Consider the following 6,000-nt stretch of genomic DNA (forward strand, 5'->3'; position numbering starts at 1 on the left):
TAATCACCACTGGGTTTTTTACTTTTTTGCGGTAAAAACAAAATTTGAAAAAACTAATTTTTTGCTTTTTTGCTATAAAAAATATTTTCAATAAAAAACAATTTCTTTCTAAATTTTGGCCAAAAGGGGTTCTGCTACATGTCTTTCATAAAAAAAATCCCAATAGGTTTATTATTAATAGTTTTCTTGAAAGTTAGAGCGCCTACAAACTATGGTATAAACACTGGGATTTTTTTTCTTTTTATACTACTAATGGTGGTGATCAGTGACTTATAATGGGACTGCGATAGTGCAGCAGAAAATCTGACACTAACTGACACTGGAGAGGAACTGACTAACTGCCACTCACATCCCCAGTGACAATAATACAGTGATCAGTGGTATTCTACACTGTCACTGTACTAATGAAACTGGCTGGGCAGGGGTTAACATCTAGGGCAAACAAGGAGTTAAACATGTGCCTAACTATGTGTAATGTGTGTAAAGTGAGCTGCTTTTACTAAAAGATCTGTACGTTTTTCTGTTGATTGTCAACACAGCTCTGGACTGTGATTGTACACAACCAATCAGTAGGTCAGTGAATCATTGGCTGGGATTTGCTGACAGGCTCTCGCTGTGCACAATCACAGAGGGTGCTGGTCTGGGGGCGCGCATGTGGGTGCCCTAAACCCGGAAGTAGACAGCCTATACCACTATACCAGCCACCCATCTGCAGTACATTGCGGGTGGGCGGTCAGAAAGTGGTAAAGGGTTCAGGATCCTGCAAAACGTTAACATAAATCAACAGGAGGACAAACTTTTTACAAAATCCTCTTAAAACATCATTAACTGGAGGTAATAGGGAATGACCAGTTATTCTACACCTCTGTAAGAGCAGATTCCGTGCATTCCGTAACCTCTGGCACTCACTTCCCTCTAGCACATGCACACCTCGGAGTCAAAAACCAAGTCTTACTCACACTGTCCTAGGACAGCTGTTTGCCACCCAGTTTTCACATGACACTCTTCAGTGAAGGAGATAAAGATCCTTCTCCAGACCAGACTCCAAGATGATGCCCTTCAGCAAAATCCTTTTAGCATATCTTCTCCAGGCCCTTAGTACAGAACTTTCTGAAGCCCAAACAGCAAATCTAGTACATAGGCTGCATCCAAAAAAGCAGCAGCCCGTGACAAGAACTCTTGGAGTGGGCATCCCAAATATTTATCACCTCCCTCAGCCTGACCACCAAGCTTACCTGACCAGACCAAAAAAAAAAGATCACTACTCCACTACAATGGAGCCAATCAACCAATCAAGCAGAGGTGATTGGTTTTAATGAGTGTCTATTGAGGAAAGTAGGAAAAGGAGTAGATAAAGGTGGTAAGTAGTGATGGGCTCTATGTTTGAGTCAACGTAAGTTTGACTTGAACATCGCTGAACACAGCACATGATGCAGTGCATTAATTGCTGGTGATTGGCCAAATCAATCTGCACCTAGCCTGTATGCTTTGGTCAATCACAGCACAATGTACTGTCAGAGCCATGGTGCCTTCGGCCAATCATGGCTCAGGGGCTAAGTCCACACCCCACACTATATAAGGCTGCTTACATGGCAGCCCATTGTAGTGTGTTAGTGAAGATTTGGCAGGATAGTTAGTGGACTGTGTGTTCAGTCAGTTTAGTGCAGTCAGTGTAGTGTAGTGCTGTACTATGATAATTGTGTAACACAGTGTAGTGGTGCCACTGAAGTTTTGGTGCATACAACACATCTTTATCACCACACTGATACCATTATTTATTTTAATTGGTATTTTTTTTTTAGCAGCATCAGGTTCTGTTGCTGCATAATTAGTACTCCACATTCTGTGTTGCAGACACTATTCCTTGGTATTTTTTATTGTAACCATTTATAGTGCACCAAGCACAAAAGTATTGCACCCAAGCACCATATTTCCATCCCACACTCTATAATAAAAAGTTTTAAAAATCCCCCCCAAAAACCCCCATCATGTCCGAAAGGCCAACAAGGAGAGGCAGATGCTCACAGGTCACTAAAAGAGGGCAAGCAGCCTCTGTGTCCACAGTGAAAAGTGGTGGTCGCAGACATGATGCATCCTCTGCAGGCGGGGCATGCTTGTCCTTTTTTCTGGTGCCGGCCGTGTTATTGAGCCACAACATTAAAAAGAGTTGGAGAAGTGGATAACTAAACCGTCCTCATCCTCTTCATTCTCCTCATCCTCCTCTGTCATCCAGGCTCCTATTAGTTTGCCTTCCACTGCAGCTGCCAAAGTGACCTATTTCACAGGCTCCTTGTCCACAGCTACTCCATCCATAGCCCCACCATCATGCACGGAGGAGTCACCTGAATTATTTGATCATAGTGTCAGCTACATGTTGCTGGAGGATGCGCAGCAATTTAAATGCTCTGACGTTGGTTCCCAGGTTGAGGAAGGGAGTAATGTGAGCCTAGAAAGAGGGGGTGCCAATGTTGGAAAATAAACTATCAGTCGTGTTCCTCCAGCTGCAGCATAATGCCAAGTTTACTCCAGCTCTAGCTGAAGAGAAGGGAGGGGATGATGAGGTCACTGACTGTACTTAGGTGCTTGAGAGAACAGAGGAAGAAAGTGAGGAGGAGGAGGAGGCACAACTCCATTGAGACTTCCAAAAGTTCATTGGTGTGGGCTTTTTTCAACACATGTGCAGCAAACAGCAGCATTCCTGTTTGCAATCTTTGTCTGAAGTAGATCAAGCATGGCCAGAACACCAGTCCATTGGGCACCACTTGCTTGACAAGACATATGACGACCTTCCATGCAGTCCATTGGCAACCGCACCTGAAACACCCACATCATTAAAAAAAATGCAGACTTCTCCTTGCTCCTTATTTGGGATCTATACCCCTACTATACCTCAAGTCTTCTAAAAAACCTGCACTAAGAGGAATGATAGTATAGCAATGGGTGCCACAGGTACTTGCACCCAATCTGCTAGCAGTACACTACCTGTTCATTTCACCAGGTACATTTCGCTACCCCAGTTGTTGAACCTGAAAAAAATATACTGTCTCAGCCATCCACATGCTTAGCATCTCAATGCTAGCTTGGCCAAGTTGCAAGCAATACAACTGCTGCCTTTTCATCTGGTAACTCTGCCCCCTTTCGTGAATTTGCAGAATGTGCTGTACCACAGTGGCAGGTTGCAAAAATATATTTCTTATCATGTAAGGCCATTCCAGCTTTGTACCATCATGTGGAAGGCAATGTTTTGGCCTCATTGAACAGAGCGGTCAGCAGCATTACTGCTGACTTTTGATCTTGCAGGCATGGTCAGGAATGTTACATTTCCTTCACGGTGCACTGGGTAACTCTGCTGGCAGCTGAGAAGGATGCAGGACAGGGTTCAGTGCTTGTTCCGCCACTATGCCTTTAAGCTGGTGGTGATTCTGCCACATCTGTCTGCTCCACCCCCTCCTCTTCTTCTTTCTTTATGTCCTCTTCTACTGAATTGTCCTCTGAACCAGCAGTGCTCCCTAAACATTCCAGGGGGCTATGCAAGAAGTCAGGCTAAAAGACGCCTTGCGGTGCTTCAGTTGATCTGTCTAGGGGACAGAAGCCACACCAGGGCAAAGATTCTGACAGCTCTGCAGGGGCAGGGGCAGGCTCGGGTGGTTGACGCCATGGCAGCTTGAGCCAGGAATGGTTGTATGCTACAATGGCACCAACCTTCTCTCCGCCCTCTGACAGGAACACTTGACACATATTTCATGCTTGGCACATGGCCTGGATTTGGTGGTGCAGAGTTTCTTGATTAGGTACCTGGGCTTACAAGATCAGCTGAGGCAGGCCAGAAAAGTCTGTGGCCATTTCCGGTGGTCATACAATGCCAGTTCTCGGCTGGCTGACATTCAACAGGAATTCAACCTTCCCACCAAGCGCCTCATTCGTGACATGCCCACCAGGTGGAACTTAACATTGGCAATGTTGATGCGGCTGCACATGCAGCAGAGGGCCATCAATGAGTACCTGTGTGAGTATGGCATGAGGACAGGTTCAAGGGAACTTGGCTTCTTTTTGCCACGCCACTGGCTGCTGATAAAGGATGGATGCACTGTCCTGTCACCATTTGAGGAGGCCACAAGGATGGTGAGCCGCGACAATGCATGCATCAGTGACACTATCCCTCTAGTCTTCCTGCTGGAGCACACGCTTCGTGGAATCATGGACAGGGCACTTGAGGCAGAACAGCGTAAGGAAGAGGACGACTTTCTTTCCTCATAAGGTCCCTTTTTTGCAAATATCATTCCTATGGGGCTGAAAAACACACAGGAGGATAAGGAGGAGGATTGTGGCAGCATGGATGTATAGGATAACATACAACAGTCGTCAAGGGATGGTTTTTATTCCCCAGAAACCCCAGAAGTTGTACGTGGCTGGGAGAGGTTACTCCTGACAATGTCTTCCTTAGTGACCCAGAGGACTCAGAATCCCATGCCTCCTCAAATGAACGCTGCATGGGCTCCCTGATTCTGAAATCCCTTCAAAAGGACCCGAGGATTCAGGGTATCGAGGAGAGGCATCCTCACTGGTTGGAAACCCTTCTTGATCCACGTTACAAGAGTAAAGTTGCAGAGCTTTTCCTGTCTTCGCAGAGGGAGCAGAGAATGAAACATCTTGAGGACACCTTGAAGAAAAACATTTGTGTAACACCTTTCCAGACACTGGGAGGTTACCATTTCCTGGACAACGTGTTTCTGAGGCTTCATTCGGTCAAAAGAAGAGCGGTGGAGAAGGCAGCCGGCTGACCGGTGCCTTTAAACAACTCTTTAGTTCTCAGCGCCCAGGGCTGTTAGGTTTAAGCAACCATCAGCAGCATCTGCATCATATGGTGCAGGATTATCTAAGGGCAAGAGCAGACTTGGAGACCTTTCCAACTGAGCATCAACAGGGAACTGGGTCTTGAGGATGGACCACTGGTCAGAACTTGCTCAATATGCTACTAGCCTGTCCTGCTTCCGGCGTGCTTCCCGAATGGACATTTAATGCTGCTGGAGGTTTTGTGACAGATAAAAGGGTGTGTTTGTCCATAGACTCCATTGACCGGCTGACATTTATCAAAATGAATCAGTCCTGGATCAACAGCAGCTATCGAGCCCCTAATGCTGATGTAACTGATTGAATTTGCTAAGGATCTGGGATCCCTTGAAGACTGTCTATGCTGCCTTTCATATTCCTGAATCTTGATTATGGTATCTTCCAACAATGTTTTTGGTTTAGGGCACCACCAACACTCAATTTTTCTGCACCTGTTTTACAGGTGGATGTAATTTAAATTTTTTCTCAAATTTTTAACAGCAGGGACTGTTCCTGTGCCTAGCAAGAGTAACTGTGTGGGGTTACAGAGTTCAGGCACCATCAACACCCAAGGCCCATTTTTTCTGCACCTGTTCGACGTGTGCATGTAATTTCAATTTTTTTTCAGATTTTTAACAGCAGGGCCCATTCCTGTGCCGAGCAAGAGTAACTGTGAGGGGTTTCAGTGTTCAGGCTTCACCAACACCCAAGGCCCAATTTTTCTGCAACTGTTTGACAGGTGCATGTCGTTTCATTTTTTTTCCTAATTTTTAACAGCAGGGCCCATTCCTGCGCCAAGCAAGAGTAACTGTGAGGGGTTACAGTGTTCAGGTACCAGCAAGACCCCAGGCCCAATTTTTCTGCACCTGTTTGACACGTGCATGTAATTTCAATTTTTTTTTTTCTAATTTTGTAACTGCAGGGCCCGTTCCTGCGCCCAGAAAGAGTGACTGTGAAGGCTTACAGTGTTCAGCCACCACTAGGGATTGGCGAACGGTTTAGGCCGAGCATAAGTTTGGCCTGAACATCGCCCATTCAGGTACTCGACTAACACCTGAACTTTCTCGGCACTTAGTGGGATGTTTGCCCGCCGAGCGCACAGTCAATAGGTTGTTGAAGCTTTCCTGCTGAGAGCTGAATTTAAAAAAAATAAATGTAAATATAAAAAAA

Source organism: Pelophylax lessonae (assembly GCF_965119305.1).
Source record: "Pelophylax lessonae genome assembly, chromosome: 5".
In the NCBI taxonomy this organism is placed as follows: Eukaryota; Metazoa; Chordata; class Amphibia; order Anura; family Ranidae; genus Pelophylax; species Pelophylax lessonae.